The following is a 23,339-nucleotide window of genomic DNA, read 5'->3' on the forward strand; positions in this document are numbered from 1 at the left end:
GACCTCATGAAAACCGAGGCACGCAGAGCTTGCCTGGTGGAAACTTAAGCACTACCCTGAGGCTAAGGGTGGCCTAGCGCTTTCCCAGGAGGAACGAGGTCTGAGGATTAATTATCCTCCAGGGTGGCAGGAACCCGGTTTCTCGGGGGAAAGTGCTCGTTTGGTAAGCAAGCGTACCTTCGGAGGCTAGAACCTGGGCAACTTCAAGGTTTGGCAAGCAGCCCCTGAGACACTAGAATCCAAGCTTCCAAAGGGAAAAGGCTGCTTTTGTCGGCAGAGCCACCTACCCTTGTTATCACACAGCAAAGTACCTGCAGGATGGGAGCTGCGAAGGGAAACAAACGGGACACACTGCGCACCTGAGAAGCTCCCCTCGACCCTTGCAAGCAGCCTGTTTCTCTGGGGGAACATACTTGTTTCCTCCCTGGGCGTGCCTGCAGTGAGTGGAAGCTGGGCCTTCCTAGGGTTTCACAAACAGCTCCGAGGCTACAAGAATCCAGATATCCAAAGGGGAAAATACTGCTTTTCGAAGCAGGGCCACCTATCCTAGTTCACAGCAAACATGAGTCCCTGCAGTAGTGGAGCTGCCGAGGGAGAGTATGGCGAAACCCAGGGAACTTCGCTAAGTACCGTTTACTGTGCAGGTTTCGAAGTGTGGCAAGATCCCTGAAGGAGGGCTGGCCTGAGCGAGGCCTTGTTGGCTCTACCTCTTCCGGGGCCCTAGCAGGGTAAAGGAGGAATTGTGCTCTTTGCTCAGCTTGGACCTCACATCGACGTCCTCCTAAACGAAAGAGCCAGTCCATGTGAGCTCTTGGATGGAAGGCTGAGCAGAGTGTTTTTCTGAGTGCGGGTAGGGACCTTGTCCTCACTGAGTCTACGTTACCCAGCACATGAGAGTGTTTCCGTCTGTCTTCGTGAGCTGGGGCAAGCTGCGGCAACCTAGGTTTCCAAAGGAAGAGAGAGAGCAGTGTGCTGCCTTGGGCTCTGTGTGCAAGAAGTGTTCCGAAGGGCCTACACAGCTGCTTGTTGCTCAGCAGGCAGAGAGCAGACGTGGGGGGGATCCGTGTGGTAGCATGGGAAACGGTGCGGAGGCCAGAGTGCTTGGAGTCCTGAAAGGTATCCTCGCGTTCCATTGAAGCACAACAACGGTGGAGACCTCATGGAAACCGAGGCACGCAGAGCTTGCCTGGTGGAAACTTACGCACTACCCTGAGGCTAAGGGTGGCCTAGCGCATTCACAGGAGAAACGAGGTCTGAGGATTAACTCTCCTCCAGCGTGGCAGGAACCTGGTTTCTGGGGGGAAAGTGCTCGTTTGCTAAGCAAGCGTACCTCCGGAGGCTAGAACCTGGGCAACTTCAAGGTTTGGCAAGCAGCCCCTGAGACACTAGGATCCAAGCTTTCAAAGGGAAAAGACTGCTTTTGTCGGCAGAGCCACCTACCCTTGTTATCACACAGCAAAGTACCTGCAGGATGGGAGCTGCGAAGGGAAACAAACGGGACACACTGGGCACCTGAGAAGCTCCCCTCGACACTTGCAAGCAGCCTGTTTCTCTGGGGGAACATACTTCTTTCCTCTCTGGGCGTGCCTGCAGTGAGTAGAAGCTGGGCTTTCCTAGGGTTACGCAAACAGCTCCGAGGCTACAAGAATCCAGATTTCCAAAGGGGAAAAGACTGCTTTTCGAAACAGGGCCACCTATCCTAGTTCACATCAAACAGGAGTCCCTGCAGTAGTGGAGCTGCCGAGGGAGAGCATGGCGAAACCCTAGGAACTTCGCTAAGTACCTTTTACTGTGCAGGCTTCGAAGTGAGGCAAGATCCCTGAAGGAGGGCTGGCCTGAGCGAGGCCTAGTTGGCTCTACCTCTTCCGGGGCCCTAGCAGGGTAAAGGAGAAATTGTGCTCTTTGCTCAGCTTGCACCTCACATCGACGACCTCCCAAACCAGGGAGCCAGTCCGTGTGAGCTCTTGGATGGAAGGCTGAGCAGAGTGCTTTTCTGAGTGCGGGTAGGGCCCTTTTCCTAACTGAGTCTACGTTACCCAGCACATGAGACCGGCTCGGACTGTCTTCGTGAGCTGGGGCAAGCTGCGACAACCTAGGTTTCCAAAGGAAGAGAGAGAGCAGTGTGCCGCCTTAGGCTCTGCATGCAAGAAGTGTTCCGAAGGGCCTACACGGCTGCTTGTTGCTCAGCAGGCAGAGAGGAGACGTGGGGGGGATCCGTGTGGTAGCTTTGGAAACGGTGCGGAGGCCAGAGTGCTTGGAGTCCTGAAAGCTATCCTCGCGTTCCATTAAAGCACAACAACGGTGGAGACCTCATGGAAACCTAGCCACGCAGAGCTTGCTTGGTGGAAACTTTAGCAGTACCCTGACGCTAAGAGTGGCCTAGCGCATTCACAGGAGAAACGAGGTCTGAGGATTAACTCTCCTCCTGCGTGGCAGGAACCTGGTTTCTCGGGGGAAAGTGCTCGTTTCCTAAGCAAGCGTACCTGCGGAGGCTAGAACTTGGGCAACTTCAAGGTTTGGCAAGCAGCCCCTGAGACACTAGAATCCAAGCTTCCAAAGGGAAAAGTCTGCTTTTGTCGGCAGAGCCACCTACCCTTGTTAGCACCCAGCATAAATACCTGCAGGATGGGAGCTGCGAAGGGAAACAAACGGGACACACTGGGCACCTGAGAAGCTCCCCTCGACACTTGCAAGCAGCCTGTTTCTCTGGGGGAACATACTTCTTTCCTCTCTGGGCGTGCCTGCAGTGAGTAGAAGCTGGGCCTTCCTAGGGTTTCGCAAACAGCTCCGAGGCTACAAGAATCCAGATTTCCAAAGGGGAAAAGACTGCTTTTCGAAACAGGGCCACCTATCCTAGTTCACATCAAACAGGAGTCCCTGCAGTAGTGGAGCTGCCGAGGGAGAGCATGGCGAAACCCTAGGAACTTCGCTAAGTACCTTTTACTGTGCAGGCTTCGAAGTGAGGCAAGATCCCTGAAGGAGGGCTGGCCTGAGCGAGGCCTAGTTGGCTCTACCTCTTCCGGGGCCCTAGCAGGGTAAAGGAGAAATTGTGCTCTTTGCTCAGCTTGCACCTCACATCGACGACCTCCTAAACCAGCGAGCCAGTCCGTGTGAGCTCTTGGATGGAAGGCTGAGCAGAGTGTTTTTCTGAGTGCGGGTAGGGACCTTGTCCTCACTGAGTCTACGTTACCCAGCACATGAGAGTGTTTCCGTCTGTCTTCGTGAGCTGGGGCAAGCTGCGGCAACCTAGGTTTCCAAAGGAAGAGAGAGAGCAGTGTGCTGCCTTGGGCTCTGTGTGCAAGAAGTGTTCCGAAGGGCCTACACAGCTGCTTGTTGCTCAGCAGGCAGAGAGCAGACGTGGGGGGGATCCGTGTGGTAGCATGGGAAACGGTGCGGAGGCCAGAGTGCTTGGAGTCCTGAAAGGTATCCTCGCGTTCCATTGAAGCACAACAACGGTGGAGACCTCATGGAAACCGAGGCACGCAGAGCTTGCCTGGTGGAAACTTACGCACTACCCTGAGGCTAAGGGTGGCCTAGCGCATTCACAGGAGAAACGAGGTCTGAGGATTAACTCTCCTCCAGCGTGGCAGGAACCTGGTTTCTGGGGGGAAAGTGCTCGTTTGCTAAGCAATCGTACCTCCGGAGGCTAGAACCTGGGCAACTTCAAGGTTTGGCAAGCAGCCCCTGAGACACTAGGATCCAAGCTTTCAAAGGGAAAAGACTGCTTTTGTCGGCAGAGCCACCTACCCTTGTTATCACACAGCAAAGTACCTGCAGGATGGGAGCTGCGAAGGGAAACAAACGGGACACACTGGGCACCTGAGAAGCTCCCCTCGACACTTGCAAGCAGCCTGTTTCTCTGGGGGAACATACTTCTTTCCTCTCTGGGCGTGCCTGCAGTGAGTAGAAGCTGGGCTTTCCTAGGGTTACGCAAACAGCTCCGAGGCTACAAGAATCCAGATTTCCAAAGGGGAAAAGACTGCTTTTCGAAACAGGGCCACCTATCCTAGTTCACATCAAACAGGAGTCCCTGCAGTAGTGGAGCTGCCGAGGGAGAGCATGGCGAAACCCTAGGAACTTCGCTAAGTACCTTTTACTGTGCAGGCTTCGAAGTGAGGCAAGATCCCTGAAGGAGGGCTGGCCTGAGCGAGGCCTAGTTGGCTCTACCTCTTCCGGGGCCCTAGCAGGGTAAAGGAGAAATTGTGCTCTTTGCTCAGCTTGCACCTCACATCGACGACCTGCTAAACCAGCGAGCCAGTCCGTGTGAGCTCTTGGATGGAAGGCTGAGCAGAGTGCTTTTCTGAGTGCGGGTAGGGCCCTTTTCCTAACTGAGTCTACGTTACCCAGCGCATGAGACCGGCTCGGACTGTCTTCGTGAGCTGGGTCAAGCTGCGACAACTTAGGTTTCCAAAGGAAGAGAGAGAGCAGTGTGCCGCTTTAGGCTCTGCATGCAAGAAGTGTTCCGAAGGGCCTACACGGCTGCTTGTTGCTCAGCAGGCAGAGAGCAGACGTGGGGGGGATCCGTGTGGTAGCATGGGAAACGGTGCGGAGGCCAGAGTGCTTGGAGTCCTGAAAGCTATCCTCGCGTTCCATTGAAGCACAACAACGGTGGAGACCTCATGAAAACCGAGGCACGCAGAGCTTGCCTGGTGGAAACTTAAGCACTACCCTGAGGCTAAGGGTGGCCTAGCGCTTTCCCAGGAGGAACGAGGTCTGAGGATTAATTATCCTCCAGGGTGGCAGGAACCCGGTTTCTCGGGGGAAAGTGCTCGTTTGGTAAGCAAGCGTACCTTCGGAGGCTAGAACCTGGGCAACTTCAAGGTTTGGCAAGCAGCCCCTGAGACACTAGAATCCAAGCTTCCAAAGGGAAAAGGCTGCTTTTGTCGGCAGAGCCACCTACCCTTGTTATCACACAGCAAAGTACCTGCAGGATGGGAGCTGCGAAGGGAAACAAACGGGACACACTGCGCACCTGAGAAGCTCCCCTCGACCCTTGCAAGCAGCCTGTTTCTCTGGGGGAACATACTTGTTTCCTCCCTGGGCGTGCCTGCAGTGAGTGGAAGCTGGGCCTTCCTAGGGTTTCACAAACAGCTCCGAGGCTACAAGAATCCAGATATCCAAAGGGGAAAATACTGCGTTTCGAAGCAGGGCCACCTATCCTAGTTCACAGCAAACATGAGTCCCTGCAGTAGTGGAGCTGCCGAGGGAGAGTATGGCGAAACCCAGGGAACTTCGCTAAGTACCGTTTACTGTGCAGGTTTCGAAGTGTGGCAAGATCCCTGAAGGAGGGCTGGCCTGAGCGAGGCCTTGTTGGCTCTACCTCTTCCGGGGCCCTAGCAGGGTAAAGGAGGAATTGTGCTCTTTGCTCAGCTTGGACCTCACATCGACGTCCTCCTAAACGAAAGAGCCAGTCCATGTGAGCTCTTGGATGGAAGGCTGAGCAGAGTGTTTTTCTGAGTGCGGGTAGGGACCTTGTCCTCACTGAGTCTACGTTACCCAGCACATGAGAGTGTTTCCGTCTGTCTTCGTGAGCTGGGGCAAGCTGCGGCAACCTAGGTTTCCAAAGGAAGAGAGAGAGCAGTGTGCTGCCTTGGGCTCTGTGTGCAAGAAGTGTTCCGAAGGGCCTACACAGCTGCTTGTTGCTCAGCAGGCAGAGAGCAGACGTGGGGGGGATCCGTGTGGTAGCATGGGAAACGGTGCGGAGGCCAGAGTGCTTGGAGTCCTGAAAGGTATCCTCGCGTTCCATTGAAGCACAACAACGGTGGAGACCTCATGGAAACCGAGGCACGCAGAGCTTGCCTGGTGGAAACTTACGCACTACCCTGAGGCTAAGGGTGGCCTAGCGCATTCACAGGAGAAACGAGGTCTGAGGATTAACTCTCCTCCAGCGTGGCAGGAACCTGGTTTCTGGGGGGAAAGTGCTCGTTTGCTAAGCAAGCGTACCTCCGGAGGCTAGAACCTGGGCAACTTCAAGGTTTGGCAAGCAGCCCCTGAGACACTAGGATCCAAGCTTTCAAAGGGAAAAGACTGCTTTTGTCGGCAGAGCCACCTACCCTTGTTATCACACAGCAAAGTACCTGCAGGATGGGAGCTGCGAAGGGAAACAAACGGGACACACTGGGCACCTGAGAAGCTCCCCTCGACACTTGCAAGCAGCCTGTTTCTCTGGGGGAACATACTTCTTTCCTCTCTGGGCGTGCCTGCAGTGAGTAGAAGCTGGGCTTTCCTAGGGTTACGCAAACAGCTCCGAGGCTACAAGAATCCAGATTTCCAAAGGGGAAAAGACTGCTTTTCGAAACAGGGCCACCTATCCTAGTTCACATCAAACAGGAGTCCCTGCAGTAGTGGAGCTGCCGAGGGAGAGCATGGCGAAACCCTAGGAACTTCGCTAAGTACCTTTTACTGTGCAGGCTTCGAAGTGAGGCAAGATCCCTGAAGGAGGGCTGGCCTGAGCGAGGCCTAGTTGGCTCTACCTCTTCCGGGGCCCTAGCAGGGTAAAGGAGAAATTGTGCTCTTTGCTCAGCTTGCACCTCACATCGACGACCTCCTAAACCAGCGAGCCAGTCCGTGTGAGCTCTTGGATGGAAGGCTGAGCAGAGTGCTTTTCTGAGTGCGGGTAGGGCCCTTTTCCTAACTGAGTCTACGTTACCCAGCACATGAGACCGGCTCGGACTGTCTTCGTGAGCTGGGGCAAGCTGCGACAACCTAGGTTTCCAAAGGAAGAGAGAGAGCAGTGTGCCGCCTTAGGCTCTGCATGCAAGAAGTGTTCCGAAGGGCCTACACGGCTGCTTGTTGCTCAGCAGGCAGAGAGGAGACGTGGGGGGGATCCGTGTGGTAGCTTTGGAAACGGTGCGGAGGCCAGAGTGCTTGGAGTCCTGAAAGCTATCCTCGCGTTCCATTAAAGCACAACAACGGTGGAGACCTCATGGAAACCTAGCCACGCAGAGCTTGCTTGGTGGAAACTTTAGCAGTACCCTGACGCTAAGAGTGGCCTAGCGCATTCACAGGAGAAACGAGGTCTGAGGATTAACTCTCCTCCTGCGTGGCAGGAACCTGGTTTCTCGGGGGAAAGTGCTCGTTTCCTAAGCAAGCGTACCTGCGGAGGCTAGAACTTGGGCAACTTCAAGGTTTGGCAAGCAGCCCCTGAGACACTAGAATCCAAGCTTCCAAAGGGAAAAGTCTGCTTTTGTCGGCAGAGCCACCTACCCTTGTTAGCACCCAGCATAAATACCTGCAGGATGGGAGCTGCGAAGGGAAACAAACGGGACACACTGGGCACCTGAGAAGCTCCCCTCGACACTTGCAAGCAGCCTGTTTCTCTGGGGGAACATACTTCTTTCCTCTCTGGGCGTGCCTGCAGTGAGTAGAAGCTGGGCCTTCCTAGGGTTTCGCAAACAGCTCCGAGGCTACAAGAATCCAGATTTCCAAAGGGGAAAAGACTGCTTTTCGAAACAGGGCCACCTATCCTAGTTCACATCAAACAGGAGTCCCTGCAGTAGTGGAGCTGCCGAGGGAGAGCATGGCGAAACCCTAGGAACTTCGCTAAGTACCTTTTACTGTGCAGGCTTCGAAGTGAGGCAAGATCCCTGAAGGAGGGCTGGCCTGAGCGAGGCCTAGTTGGCTCTACCTCTTCCGGGGCCCTAGCAGGGTAAAGGAGAAATTGTGCTCTTTGCTCAGCTTGCACCTCACATCGACGACCTCCTAAACCAGCGAGCCAGTCCGTGTGAGCTCTTGGATGGAACGCTGAGCAGAGTGCTTTTCTGAGTGCGGATAGGGCCCTTTTCCTAACTGAGTCTACGTTACCCAGCACATGAGAAAGTTTCCGTCTGTCTTCGTGAGCTGGGGCAAGCTGCGGCAACCTAGGTTTCCAAAGGAAGAGAGAGAGCAGTGTGCCGCCTTGGGCTCTGCGTGCAAGAAGTGTTCCAAAGGGCCTACACCGCTGCTTGTTGCTCAGCAGGCAGAGAGCAGACGTGGGGGGGATCCGTGTGGTAGCATGGGAAACGGTGCGGAGGCCAGAGTGCTTGGAGTCCTGAAAGCTATCCTTGCGTTCCATTGAAGCACAACAACGGTGGAGACCTCATGAAAACCGAGGCACGCAGAGCTTGCCTGGTGGAAACTTAAGCACTACCCTGAGGCTAAGGGTGGCCTAGCGCTTTCCCAGGAGGAACGAGGTCTGAGGATTAATTATCCTCCAGGGTGGCAGGAACCCGGTTTCTCGGGGGAAAGTGCTCGTTTGGTAAGCAAGCGTACCTTCGGAGGCTAGAACCTGGGCAACTTCAAGGTTTGGCAAGCAGCCCCTGAGACACTAGAATCCAAGCTTCCAAAGGGAAAAGGCTGCTTTTGTCGGCAGAGCCACCTACCCTTGTTATCACACAGCAAAGTACCTGCAGGATGGGAGCTGCGAAGGGAAACAAACGGGACACACTGCGCACCTGAGAAGCTCCCCTCGACCCTTGCAAGCAGCCTGTTTCTCTGGGGGAACATACTTGTTTCCTCCCTGGGCGTGCCTGCAGTGAGTGGAAGCTGGGCCTTCCTAGGGTTTCACAAACAGCTCCGAGGCTACAAGAATCCAGATATCCAAAGGGGAAAATACTGCTTTTCGAAGCAGGGCCACCTATCCTAGTTCACAGCAAACATGAGTCCCTGCAGTAGTGGAGCTGCCGAGGGAGAGTATGGCGAAACCCAGGGAACTTCGCTAAGTACCGTTTACTGTGCAGGTTTCGAAGTGTGGCAAGATCCCTGAAGGAGGGCTGGCCTGAGCGAGGCCTTGTTGGCTCTACCTCTTCCGGGGCCCTAGCAGGGTAAAGGAGGAATTGTGCTCTTTGCTCAGCTTGGACCTCACATCGACGTCCTCCTAAACGAAAGAGCCAGTCCATGTGAGCTCTTGGATGGAAGGCTGAGCAGAGTGTTTTTCTGAGTGCGGGTAGGGACCTTGTCCTCACTGAGTCTACGTTACCCAGCACATGAGAGTGTTTCCGTCTGTCTTCGTGAGCTGGGGCAAGCTGCGGCAACCTAGGTTTCCAAAGGAAGAGAGAGAGCAGTGTGCTGCCTTGGGCTCTGTGTGCAAGAAGTGTTCCGAAGGGCCTACACAGCTGCTTGTTGCTCAGCAGGCAGAGAGCAGACGTGGGGGGGATCCGTGTGGTAGCATGGGAAACGGTGCGGAGGCCAGAGTGCTTGGAGTCCTGAAAGGTATCCTCGCGTTCCATTGAAGCACAACAACGGTGGAGACCTCATGGAAACCGAGGCACGCAGAGCTTGCCTGGTGGAAACTTACGCACTACCCTGAGGCTAAGGGTGGCCTAGCGCATTCACAGGAGAAACGAGGTCTGAGGATTAACTCTCCTCCAGCGTGGCAGGAACCTGGTTTCTGGGGGGAAAGTGCTCGTTTGCTAAGCAAGCGTACCTCCGGAGGCTAGAACCTGGGCAACTTCAAGGTTTGGCAAGCAGCCCCTGAGACACTAGGATCCAAGCTTTCAAAGGGAAAAGACTGCTTTTGTCGGCAGAGCCACCTACCCTTGTTATCACACAGCAAAGTACCTGCAGGATGGGAGCTGCGAAGGGAAACAAACGGGACACACTGGGCACCTGAGAAGCTCCCCTCGACACTTGCAAGCAGCCTGTTTCTCTGGGGGAACATACTTCTTTCCTCTCTGGGCGTGCCTGCAGTGAGTAGAAGCTGGGCTTTCCTAGGGTTACGCAAACAGCTCCGAGGCTACAAGAATCCAGATTTCCAAAGGGGAAAAGACTGCTTTTCGAAACAGGGCCACCTATCCTAGTTCACATCAAACAGGAGTCCCTGCAGTAGTGGAGCTGCCGAGGGAGAGCATGGCGAAACCCTAGGAACTTCGCTAAGTACCTTTTACTGTGCAGGCTTCGAAGTGAGGCAAGATCCCTGAAGGAGGGCTGGCCTGAGCGAGGCCTAGTTGGCTCTACCTCTTCCGGGGCCCTAGCAGGGTAAAGGAGAAATTGTGCTCTTTGCTCAGCTTGCACCTCACATCGACGACCTGCTAAACCAGCGAGCCAGTCCGTGTGAGCTCTTGGATGGAAGGCTGAGCAGAGTGCTTTTCTGAGTGCGGGTAGGGCCCTTTTCCTAACTGAGTCTACGTTACCCAGCGCATGAGACCGGCTCGGACTGTCTTCGTGAGCTGGGTCAAGCTGCGACAACTTAGGTTTCCAAAGGAAGAGAGAGAGCAGTGTGCCGCTTTAGGCTCTGCATGCAAGAAGTGTTCCGAAGGGCCTACACGGCTGCTTGTTGCTCAGCAGGCAGAGAGGAGACGTGGGGGGGATCCGTGTGGTAGCTTTGGAAACGGTGCGGAGGCCAGAGTGCTTGGAGTCCTGAAAGCTATCCTCGCGTTCCATTAAAGCACAACAACGGTGGAGACCTCATGGAAACCTAGCCACGCAGAGCTTGCTTGGTGGAAACTTTAGCACTACCCTGACGCTAAGAGTGGCCTAGCGCATTCACAGGAGAAACGAGGTCTGAGGATTAACTCTCCTCCAGCGTGGCAGGAACCTGGTTTCTCGGGGGAAAGTGCTCGTTTCCTAAGCAAGCGTACCTGCGGAGGCTAGAACTTGGGCAACTTCAAGGTTTGGCAAGCAGCCCCTGAGACACTAGAATCCAAGCTTCCAAAGGGAAAAGTCTGCTTTTGTCGGCAGAGCCACCTACCCTTGTTAGCACCCAGCATAAATACCTGCAGGATGGGAGCTGCGAAGGGAAACAAACGGGACACACTGGGCACCTGAGAAGCTCCCCTCGACACTTGCAAGCAGCCTGTTTCTCTGGGGGAACATACTTCTTTCCTCTCTGGGCGTGCCTGCAGTGAGTAGAAGCTGGGCCTTCCTAGGGTTTCGCAAACAGCTCCGAGGCTACAAGAATCCAGATTTCCAAAGGGGAAAAGACTGCTTTTCGAAACAGGGCCACCTATCCTAGTTCACATCAAACAGGAGTCCCTGCAGTAGTGGAGCTGCCGAGGGAGGGCATGGCGAAACCCTAGGAACTTCGCTAAGTACCTTTTACTGTGCAGGCTTCGAAGTGAGGCAAGATCCCTGAAGGAGGGCTGGCCTGAGCGAGGCCTAGTTGGCTCTACCTCTTCCGGGGCCCTAGCAGGGTAAAGGAGAAATTGTGCTCTTTGCTCAGCTTGCACCTCACATCGACGACCTCCTAAACCAGCGAGCCAGTCCGTGTGAGCTCTTGGATGGAACGCTGAGCAGAGTGCTTTTCTGAGTGCGGATAGGGCCCTTTTCCTAACTGAGTCTACGTTACCCAGCACATGAGAAAGTTTCCGTCTGTCTTCGTGAGCTGGGGCAAGCTGCGGCAACCTAGGTTTCCAAAGGAAGAGAGAGAGCAGTGTGCCGCCTTGGGCTCTGCGTGCAAGAAGTGTTCCGAAGGGCCTACACGGCTGCTTGTTGCTCAGCAGGCAGAGAGCAGACGTGGGGGGGATCCGTGTGGTAGCATGGGAAACGGTGCGGAGGCCAGAGTGCTTGGAGTCCTGAAAGCTATCCTCACGTTCCATTGAAGCACAACAACGGTGGAGACCTCATGAAAACCGAGGCACGCAGAGCTTGCCTGGTGGAAACTTAAGCACTACCCTGAGGCTAAGGGTGGCCTAGCGCTTTCCCAGGAGGAACGAGGTCTGAGGATTAATTATCCTCCAGGGTGGCAGGAACCCGGTTTCTCGGGGGAAAGTGCTCGTTTGGTAAGCAAGCGTACCTTCGGAGGCTAGAACCTGGGCAACTTCAAGGTTTGGCAAGCAGCCCCTGAGACACTAGAATCCAAGCTTCCAAAGGGAAAAGGCTGCTTTTGTCGGCAGAGCCACCTACCCTTGTTATCACACAGCAAAGTACCTGCAGGATGGGAGCTGCGAAGGGAAACAAACGGGACACACTGCGCACCTGAGAAGCTCCCCTCGACCCTTGCAAGCAGCCTGTTTCTCTGGGGGAACATACTTGTTTCCTCCCTGGGCGTGCCTGCAGTGAGTGGAAGCTGGGCCTTCCTAGGGTTTCACAAACAGCTCCGAGGCTACAAGAATCCAGATATCCAAAGGGGAAAATACTGCTTTTCGAAGCAGGGCCACCTATCCTAGTTCACAGCAAACATGAGTCCCTGCAGTAGTGGAGCTGCCGAGGGAGAGTATGGCGAAACCCAGGGAACTTCGCTAAGTACCGTTTACTGTGCAGGTTTCGAAGTGTGGCAAGATCCCTGAAGGAGGGCTGGCCTGAGCGAGGCCTTGTTGGCTCTACCTCTTCCGGGGCCCTAGCAGGGTAAAGGAGGAATTGTGCTCTTTGCTCAGCTTGGACCTCACATCGACGTCCTCCTAAACGAAAGAGCCAGTCCATGTGAGCTCTTGGATGGAAGGCTGAGCAGAGTGTTTTTCTGAGTGCGGGTAGGGACCTTGTCCTCACTGAGTCTACGTTACCCAGCACATGAGAGTGTTTCCGTCTGTCTTCGTGAGCTGGGGCAAGCTGCGGCAACCTAGGTTTCCAAAGGAAGAGAGAGAGCAGTGTGCTGCCTTGGGCTCTGTGTGCAAGAAGTGTTCCGAAGGGCCTACACAGCTGCTTGTTGCTCAGCAGGCAGAGAGCAGACGTGGGGGGGATCCGTGTGGTAGCATGGGAAACGGTGCGGAGGCCAGAGTGCTTGGAGTCCTGAAAGGTATCCTCGCGTTCCATTGAAGCACAACAACGGTGGAGACCTCATGGAAACCGAGGCACGCAGAGCTTGCCTGGTGGAAACTTACGCACTACCCTGAGGCTAAGGGTGGCCTAGCGCATTCACAGGAGAAACGAGGTCTGAGGATTAACTCTCCTCCAGCGTGGCAGGAACCTGGTTTCTGGGGGGAAAGTGCTCGTTTGCTAAGCAAGCGTACCTCCGGAGGCTAGAACCTGGGCAACTTCAAGGTTTGGCAAGCAGCCCCTGAGACACTAGGATCCAAGCTTTCAAAGGGAAAAGACTGCTTTTGTCGGCAGAGCCACCTACCCTTGTTATCACACAGCAAAGTACCTGCAGGATGGGAGCTGCGAAGGGAAACAAACGGGACACACTGGGCACCTGAGAAGCTCCCCTCGACACTTGCAAGCAGCCTGTTTCTCTGGGGGAACATACTTCTTTCCTCTCTGGGCGTGCCTGCAGTGAGTAGAAGCTGGGCTTTCCTAGGGTTACGCAAACAGCTCCGAGGCTACAAGAATCCAGATTTCCAAAGGGGAAAAGACTGCTTTTCGAAACAGGGCCACCTATCCTAGTTCACATCAAACAGGAGTCCCTGCAGTAGTGGAGCTGCCGAGGGAGAGCATGGCGAAACCCTAGGAACTTCGCTAAGTACCTTTTACTGTGCAGGCTTCGAAGTGAGGCAAGATCCCTGAAGGAGGGCTGGCCTGAGCGAGGCCTAGTTGGCTCTACCTCTTCCGGGGCCCTAGCAGGGTAAAGGAGAAATTGTGCTCTTTGCTCAGCTTGCACCTCACATCGACGACCTGCTAAACCAGCGAGCCAGTCCGTGTGAGCTCTTGGATGGAAGGCTGAGCAGAGTGCTTTTCTGAGTGCGGGTAGGGCCCTTTTCCTAACTGAGTCTACGTTACCCAGCGCATGAGACCGGCTCGGACTGTCTTCGTGAGCTGGGTCAAGCTGCGACAACTTAGGTTTCCAAAGGAAGAGAGAGAGCAGTGTGCCGCTTTAGGCTCTGCATGCAAGAAGTGTTCCGAAGGGCCTACACGGCTGCTTGTTGCTCAGCAGGCAGAGAGCAGACGTGGGGGGGATCCGTGTGGTAGCATGGGAAACGGTGCGGAGGCCAGAGTGCTTGGAGTCCTGAAAGCTATCCTCGCGTTCCATTGAAGCACAACAACGGTGGAGACCTCATGAAAACCGAGGCACGCAGAGCTTGCCTGGTGGAAACTTAAGCACTACCCTGAGGCTAAGGGTGGCCTAGCGCTTTCCCAGGAGGAACGAGGTCTGAGGATTAATTATCCTCCAGGGTGGCAGGAACCCGGTTTCTCGGGGGAAAGTGCTCGTTTGGTAAGCAAGCGTACATTCGGAGGCTAGAACCTGGGCAACTTCAAGGTTTGGCAAGCAGCCCCTGAGACACTAGAATCCAAGCTTCCAAAGGGAAAAGGCTGCTTTTGTCGGCAGAGCCACCTACCCTTGTTATCACACAGCAAAGTACCTGCAGGATGGGAGCTGCGAAGGGAAACAAACGGGACACACTGCGCACCTGAGAAGCTCCCCTCGACCCTTGCAAGCAGCCTGTTTCTCTGGGGGAACATACTTGTTTCCTCCCTGGGCGTGCCTGCAGTGAGTGGAAGCTGGGCCTTCCTAGGGTTTCACAAACAGCTCCGAGGCTACAAGAATCCAGATATCCAAAGGGGAAAATACTGCTTTTCGAAGCAGGGCCACCTATCCTAGTTCACAGCAAACATGAGTCCCTGCAGTAGTGGAGCTGCCGAGGGAGAGTATGGCGAAACCCAGGGAACTTCGCTAAGTACCGTTTACTGTGCAGGTTTCGAAGTGTGGCAAGATCCCTGAAGGAGGGCTGGCCTGAGCGAGGCCTTGTTGGCTCTACCTCTTCCGGGGCCCTAGCAGGGTAAAGGAGGAATTGTGCTCTTTGCTCAGCTTGGACCTCACATCGACGTCCTCCTAAACGAAAGAGCCAGTCCATGTGAGCTCTTGGATGGAAGGCTGAGCAGAGTGTTTTTCTGAGTGCGGGTAGGGACCTTGTCCTCACTGAGTCTACGTTACCCAGCACATGAGAGTGTTTCCGTCTGTCTTCGTGAGCTGGGGCAAGCTGCGGCAACCTAGGTTTCCAAAGGAAGAGAGAGAGCAGTGTGCTGCCTTGGGCTCTGTGTGCAAGAAGTGTTCCGAAGGGCCTACACAGCTGCTTGTTGCTCAGCAGGCAGAGAGCAGACGTGGGGGGGATCCGTGTGGTAGCATGGGAAACGGTGCGGAGGCCAGAGTGCTTGGAGTCCTGAAAGGTATCCTCGCGTTCCATTGAAGCACAACAACGGTGGAGACCTCATGGAAACCGAGGCACGCAGAGCTTGCCTGGTGGAAACTTACGCACTACCCTGAGGCTAAGGGTGGCCTAGCGCATTCACAGGAGAAACGAGGTCTGAGGATTAACTCTCCTCCAGCGTGGCAGGAACCTGGTTTCTGGGGGGAAAGTGCTCGTTTGCTAAGCAAGCGTACCTCCGGAGGCTAGAACCTGGGCAACTTCAAGGTTTGGCAAGCAGCCCCTGAGACACTAGGATCCAAGCTTTCAAAGGGAAAAGACTGCTTTTGTCGGCAGAGCCACCTACCCTTGTTATCACACAGCAAAGTACCTGCAGGATGGGAGCTGCGAAGGGAAACAAACGGGACACACTGGGCACCTGAGAAGCTCCCCTCGACACTTGCAAGCAGCCTGTTTCTCTGGGGGAACATACTTCTTTCCTCTCTGGGCGTGCCTGCAGTGAGTAGAAGCTGGGCTTTCCTAGGGTTACGCAAACAGCTCCGAGGCTACAAGAATCCAGATTTCCAAAGGGGAAAAGACTGCTTTTCGAAACAGGGCCACCTATCCTAGTTCACATCAAACAGGAGTCCCTGCAGTAGTGGAGCTGCCGAGGGAGAGCATGGCGAAACCCTAGGAACTTCGCTAAGTACCTTTTACTGTGCAGGCTTCGAAGTGAGGCAAGATCCCTGAAGGAGGGCTGGCCTGAGCGAGGCCTAGTTGGCTCTACCTCTTCCGGGGCCCTAGCAGGGTAAAGGAGAAATTGTGCTCTTTGCTCAGCTTGCACCTCACATCGACGACCTCCTAAACCAGCGAGCCAGTCCGTGTGAGCTCTTGGATGGAAGGCTGAGCAGAGTGCTTTTCTGAGTGCGGGTAGGGCCCTTTTCCTAACTGAGTCTACGTTACCCAGCACATGAGACCGGCTCGGACTGTCTTCGTGAGCTGGGGCAAGCTGCGACAACCTAGGTTTCCAAAGGAAGAGAGAGAGCAGTGTGCCGCCTTAGGCTCTGCATGCAAGAAGTGTTCCGAAGGGCCTACACGGCTGCTTGTTGCTCAGCAGGCAGAGAGGAGACGTGGGGGGGATCCGTGTGGTAGCTTTGGAAACGGTGCGGAGGCCAGAGTGCTTGGAGTCCTGAAAGCTATCCTCGCGTTCCATTAAAGCACAACAACGGTGGAGACCTCATGGAAACCTAGCCACGCAGAGCTTGCTTGGTGGAAAATTTAGCAGTACCCTGACGCTAAGAGTGGCCTAGCGCATTCACAGGAGAAACGAGGTCTGAGGATTAACTCTCCTCCTGCGTGGCAGGAACCTGGTTTCTCGGGGGAAAGTGCTCGTTTCCTAAGCAAGCGTACCTGCGGAGGCTAGAACTTGGGCAACTTCAAGGTTTGGCAAGCAGCCCCTGAGACACTAGAATCCAAGCTTCCAAAGGGAAAAGTCTGCTTTTGTCGGCAGAGCCACCTACCCTTGTTAGCACCCAGCATAAATACCTGCAGGATGGGAGCTGCGAAGGGAAACAAACGGGACACACTGGGCACCTGAGAAGCTCCCCTCGACACTTGCAAGCAGCCTGTTTCTCTGGGGGAACATACTTCTTTCCTCTCTGGGCGTGCCTGCAGTGAGTAGAAGCTGGGCCTTCCTAGGGTTTCGCAAACAGCTCCGAGGCTACAAGAATCCAGATTTCCAAAGGGGAAAAGACTGCTTTTCGAAACAGGGCCACCTATCCTAGTTCACATCAAACAGGAGTCCCTGCAGTAGTGGAGCTGCCGAGGGAGAGCATGGCGAAACCCTAGGAACTTCGCTAAGTACCTTTTACTGTGCAGGCTTCGAAGTGAGGCAAGATCCCTGAAGGAGGGCTGGCCTGAGCGAGGCCTAGTTGGCTCTACCTCTTCCGGGGCCCTAGCAGGGTAAAGGAGAAATTGTGCTCTTTGCTCAGCTTGCACCTCACATCGACGACCTCCTAAACCAGCGAGCCAGTCCGTGTGAGCTCTTGGATGGAACGCTGAGCAGAGTGCTTTTCTGAGTGCGGATAGGGCCCTTTTCCTAACTGAGTCTACGTTACCCAGCACATGAGACCGGCTCTCACTGTCTTCGTGAGCTGGGGCAAGCTGCGACAACCTAGGTTTCCAAAGGAAGAGAGAGAGCAGTGTGCCGCCTTGGGCTCTGCATGCATGAAGTGTTCCGAAGGACCTACACGGCTGCTTGTTGCTCAGCAGGCAGAGAGCAGACGTGGGGGGGATCCGTGTGGTAGCATGGGAAACGGTGCGGAGGCCAGAGTGCTTGGAGTCCTGAAAGCTATCCTCGAGTTCCATTGAAGCACAACAACGGTGGAGACCTCATGGAAACCGAGGCACGCAGAGCTTGCCTGGTGGAAACTTAAGCACTACCCTGAGGCTCAGGGTGGCCTAGCGCTTTCCCAGGAGGAACGAGGTCTGAGGATTAATTCTCCTCCAGCGTGGCAGGAACCCGGTTTCTAGGGGGAAAGTGCTCGTTTGCTAAGCAAGCGTACCTGCGGAGGCTAGAACCTGGGCAACTTAAAGGTTTGGCAAGCAGCCCCTGAGACACTAGAATCCAAGCTTTCAAAGGAAAAAGGCTGCTTTTGTCGGCAGAGCCAACTACCCTTGTTAGCACCCAGCATAAATACCTGCAGGATGGGCGTTACGAAGGGAAACAAACGGGACACACTGGGCACCTGAGAAGATCCCATCGACACTTGCAAGCAGCCTGTTTCTCTGGGGGAACATACTCGTTTCCTCCCCGGGCGTTCCTTCAGTGAGTGGAAGCTGGGCCTTCCTAGGGATACACAAACAGCTCCGAGGCTACAAGAATCCAGATTTCCAAAGGGGAAAAGACTGCTTTTCGAGGCAGGGCCACCTATCCTAGTTCACAGCAAACATGAGTCCCTGCAGTAGTGGAGCTGCCGAGGGAGAGCATGGAGAAACCCTAGGAACTTCGCTAAGTACCTTTTACTATGCAGGCTTCGAAGTGAGGCAAGATCCCTGAAGGAGGGCTGGCCTGAGCGAGGCCTAGTTGGCACTACCTCTTCCGGGACCCTAGCAGGGTAAAGGAGGAATTGTGCTCTTTGCTCAGCTTGCACCTCACATCGACGACCTGCTAAACCAGCGATCCAGTCCGTGTGAGCTCTTGGATGGAAGGCTGAGCAGAGTGCTTTTCTGAGTGCGGGTAGGGACCTTGTCCTCACTGAGTCTACGTTACCCAGCACATGAGAAAGTTTAAGTCTGGATTCGTGAGCTGGGGCAAGCTGCGGCAACCTAGGTTTCCAAAGGAAGAGAGAGAGCAGTGTGCCGCCTTGGGCTCTGCATGCAAGAAGTGTTCCGAAGGGCCTACACGGCTGCTTGTTGCTCAGCAGGCAGAGAGCAGACGTGGGGGGGATCCGTGTGGTAGCATGGGAAACGGTGTGGAGGCCAGAGTGCTTGGAGTCCTGAAAGCTATCCTCGCGTTCCATTGAAGCACAACAACGGTGGAGACCTCATGGAAACCGAGGCACGCAGAGCTTGCCTGGTGGAAACTTTAGCACTACCCTGAGGCTAAGGATGGCCTAGCGCTTTCACAGGAGGAACGAGATTTGTGGGATTAACTCTCCTCCAGCGTGGCAGGAACCCGGTTTCTGGGGGAAAGTGCTCGTTTGCTAAGCAAGCGTACCTGCGGAGGCTAGAACCTGGGCAACTTCAAGGTTTGGCAAGCAGCCCCTGAGACACTAGAATCCAAGCTTCCAAAGGGAAAAGGCTGCTTTTGTCGGCAGAGCCACCTACCCTTGTTATCACACAGCAAAGTACCTGCAGGATGGGAGCTGCGAAGGGAAACAAACGGGACACACTGGGCACCTGAGAAGCTCCCCTCGACACTTGCAAGCAGCCTGTTTCTCTGGGGGAACATACTTGTTTCCTCCCTGGGCGTGCCTGCAGTGAGTGGAAGCTGGGCCTTCCTAGGGTTTCACAAACAGCTCCGAGGCTACAAGAATCCAGATATCCAAAGGGGAAAATACTGCTTTTCGAAGCAGGGCCACCTATCCTAGTTCACAGCAAACATGAGTCCCTGCAGTAGTGGAGCTGCCGAGGGAGAACATGGCGAAACCCAGGGAACTTCGCTAAGTACCGTTTACTGCGCAGGTTGCGACGTGTGGCAAGATCCCTGAAGGAGGGCTGGCCTCAGCGAGGCCTAGTTGGCTCTACCTCTTCCGGGACCCTAGCAGGGTAAAGGAGGAATTGTACTCTTTTCTCAGCTTGGACCTCACATCGACGTCCTGCTAAACCAACGAGCCAGTCGGTGTGAGTTCCTGGATGGAGGGCTGAGCAGAGTGTGTTTCTGAGTGCAGGTAGGGCCCTTGTCCTCACTGAGTCCACGTTACCCAGCACATGAGAAAGTTTCCGTCTGTCTTCGTGAGCTGGGGCAAGCTGCGACAACCTAGGTTTCCAAAGGAAGAGAGACAGCAGTGTGCCGCCTTGGGCTCTGCGTGCAAGAAGTGTTCCGAAGGGCCTACACGGCTGCTTGTTGCTCAGCAGGCAGAGAGGAGACGTGGGGGGGATCCGTGTGGTAGCATGGGAAACGGTGCGGAGGCCAGAGTGCTTGGAGTCCTGAAAGCTATCCTCGCATTCCATTGAAGCACAACAACGGTGGAGACCTCATGGAAACCGAGGCACGCAGAGCTTGCCTGGTGGAAACTTAAGCACTACCCTGAGGCTCAGGGTGGCCTAGCGCTTTCCCAGGAGGAACGAGGTCTGAGGATTAATTCTCCTCCAGCGTGGCAGGAACCCGGTTTCTCGGGGGAAAGTGCTCGTTTGCTAAGCAAGCGTACCTGCGGAGGCTAGAACCTGGGCAACTTCAAGGTTTGGCAAGCAGCCCCTGAGACACTAGAATCCAAGCTTTCAAAGGGAAAAGGCTGCTTTTGTCGGCAGAGCCACTTACCCTTGTTATCACACAGCAAAGTACCTGCAGGATGGGAGCTGCGAAGGGAAACAAACGGGACACACTGGGCACCTGAGAAGCTCCCCTCGACACTTGCAAGCAGCCTGTTTCTCTGGGGGAACATACTTCTTTCCTCCCTGGGCGTGCCTGCAGTGAGTAGAAGCTGGGCCTTCCTAGGGTTTCGCAAACAGCTCCGAGGCTACAAGAATCCAGATTTCCAAAGGGGAAAAGACTGCTTTTCGAAGCAGGGCCACCTATCCTAGTTCACAGCAAACATGAGTCCCTGCAGTAGTGGAGCTGCCGAGGGAGAGCATGGCGAAACCCTAGGAACTTCGCTAAGTACCTTTTACTGTGCAGGCTTCGAAGTGAGGCAAGATCCCTGAAGAAGGGCTGACCTGAGCGAGGCCTAGTTGGCACTACCTCTTCCGGGACCCTAGCAGGGTAAAGGAGGAATTGTGCTCTTTGCTCAGCTTGCACCTCACATCGACGACCTGCTAAACCAGCGAGCCAGTCCGTGTGAGCTCTTGGATGGAAGGCTGAGCAGAGTGCTTTTCTGAGTGCGGGTAGGGACCTTGTCCTCACTGAGTCTACGTTACCCAGCACATGAGAAAGTTTCCGTCAGTCTTCGTGAGCTGGGGCAAGCTGCGGCAACCTAGGTTTCCAAAGGAAGAGAGAGAGCAGTGTGCCGCCTTGGGCTCGGCGTGCAAGAAGTGTTCCGAAGGGCCTACACGGCTGCTTGTTGCTCAGCAGGCAGAGAGCAGACGTGGGGGGGATCCGTGTGGTAGCATGCGAAACGGTGCGGAGGCCAGAGTGCTTGGAGTCCTGAAAGCTATCCTCGCGTTCCATTGAAGCACAACAACGGTGGAGACCTCATGAAAACCGAGGCACGCAGAGCTTGCCTGGTGGAAACTTAAGCACTACCCTGAGGCTCAGGGTGGCCTAGCGCTTTCCCAGGAGGAACGAGGTCTGAGGATTAATTCTCCTCCAGCGTGGCAGGAACCCAGTTTCTCGGGGAAAGTGCTCGTTTGCTAAGCAAGCGTACCTCCGGAGGCTAGAACCTGGGCAACTTCAAGGTTTGGCAAGCAGCCCCTGAGACACTAGAATCCAAGCTTTCAAAGGGAAAAGGTTGCTTTTGTCGGCAGAGCCACCTACCCTTGTTATCACACAGCAAAGTACCTGCAGGATGGGAGCTGCGAAGGGAAACAAACGGGACACACTGGGCACCTGAGAAGCTCCCATCGACACTTGCAAGCAGCCTGTTTCTCTGGGGGAACATACTCGTTTCCTCCCCGGGCGTTCCTGCAGTGAGTGGAAGCTGGGCCTTCCTAGGGTTTCGCAAACAGCTCCGAGGCTACAAGAATCCAGATTTCCAAAGGGGAAAAGACTGCTTTTCGAGGCAGGGCCACCTATCCTAGTTCACAGCAAACATGAGTCCCTGCAGTAGTGGAGCTGCCGAGGGAGAGCATGGCGAAACCCTAGGAACTTCGCTAAGTACCTTTTACTGTGCAGGCTTCGAAGTGAGGCAAGATCCCTGAAGGAGGGCTGGCCTGAGCGAGGCCTAGTTGGCACTACCTCTTCCGGGACCCTAGCAGGGTAAAGGAGGAATTGTGCTCTTTGCTCAGCTTGCACCTCACATCGACGACCTGCTAAACCAGCGAGCCAGTCCGTGTGAGCTCTTGGATGGAACGCTGAGCAGAGTGCTTTTCTGAGTGCGGATAGGGCCCTTGTCCTCACTGAGTCTACGTTACCCAGCACATGAGAAAGTTTCCGTCTGTCTTCGTGAGCTGGGGCAAGCTGCGACAACCTAGGTTTCCAAAGGAAGAGAGAGAGCAGTGTGCCGCCTTGGGCTCTGCGTGCAAAAAGTGTTCCGAAGGGCCTACACGGCTGCTTGTTGCTCAGCAGGCAGAGAGGAGACATGGGGGGGATCCGTGTGGTAGCATGGGAAACGGTGCGGAGGCCAGAGTGCTTGGAGTCCTGAAAGCTATCCTCGAGTTCCATTGAAGCACAACAACGGTGGAGACCTCATGGAAACCGAGGCACGCAGAGCTTGCCTGGTGGAAACTTAAGCACTACCCTGAGGCTCAGGGTGGCCTAGCGCTTTCCCAGGAGGAACGAGGTCTGAGGATTAATTCTCCTCCAGCGTGGCAGGAACCCGGTTTCTAGGGGGAAAGTGCTCGTTTGCTAAGCAAGCGTACCTGCGGAGGCTAGAACCTGGGCAACTTCAAGGTTTGGCAAGCAGCACCTGAGACACTAGAATCCAAGCTTCCAAAGGGAAAAGGCTGCTTTTGTCGGCAGAGCCACCTACCCTTGTTATCACACAGCAAAGTACCTGCAGGATGGGAGCTGCAAAGGGAAACAAACGGGACACACTGGGCACCTGAGAAGCTCCCCTCGACACTTGCAAGCAGCCTGTTTCTCTGGGGGAACATACTTGTTTCCTCCCTGGGCGTGCCTGCAGTGAGTGGAAGCTGGGCCTTCCTAGGGTTTCACAAACAGCTCCGAGGCTACAAGAATCCAGATATCCAAAGGGGAAAATCCTGCTTTTCGAAGCAGGGCCACCTATCCTAGTTCACAGCAAACATGAGTCCCTGCAGTAGTGGAGCTGCCGAGGGAGAGTATGGCGAAACCCAGGGAACTTCGCTAAGTACCGTTTACTGTGCAGGTTTCAAAGTGTGGCAAGATCCCTGAAGGAGGGCTGGCCTGAGCGAGGCCTAGTTGGCTCTATCTCTTCCGGGGCCCTAGCAGGGTAAAGGAGGAATTGTGCTCTTTGCTCAGCTTGGACCTCACATCGACGTCCTCCTAAACGAAAGAGCCAGTCCATGAGAGCTCTTGGATGGAAGGCTGAGCAGACTGTTTTTCTGAGTGCGGGTAGGGACCTTGTCCTCATTGAGTCTACGTTACCCAGCACATGAGAGTGTTTCCGTCTGTCTTCGTGAGCTGGGGCAAGCTGCGGCAACCTAGGTTTCCAAAGGAAGAGAGAGAGCAGTGTGCTGCCTTGGGCTCTGTGTGCAAGAAGTGTTCTGAAGGGCCTACACGGCTGCTTGTTGCTCAGTAGGCAGAGAGCAGACGTGGGGGGGATCCGTGTGGTAGCATGGGAAACGGTGCGGAGGCCAGAGTGCTTGGAGTCCTGAAAGGTATCCTCGCGTTCCATTGAAGCACAACAACGGTGGAGACCTCATGGAAACCGAGGCACGCAGAGCTTGCCTGGTGGAAACTTACGCACTACCCTGAGGCTAAGGGTGGCCCAGCGCATTCACAGGAGAAACGAGGTCTGAGGATTAACTCTCCTCCAGCGTGGCAGGAACCTGGTTTCTGGGGGGAAAGTGCTCGTTTGCTAAGCAAGCGTACCTCCGGAGGCTAGAACCTGGGCAACTTCAAGGTTTGGCAAGCAGCCCCTGAGACACTAGGATCCAAGCTTTCAAAGGGAAAAGACTGCTTTTGTCGGC

Source organism: Balaenoptera acutorostrata, chromosome X (assembly GCF_949987535.1).
Source record: "Balaenoptera acutorostrata chromosome X, mBalAcu1.1, whole genome shotgun sequence".
Taxonomy (NCBI): Eukaryota; Metazoa; Chordata; class Mammalia; order Artiodactyla; family Balaenopteridae; genus Balaenoptera; species Balaenoptera acutorostrata.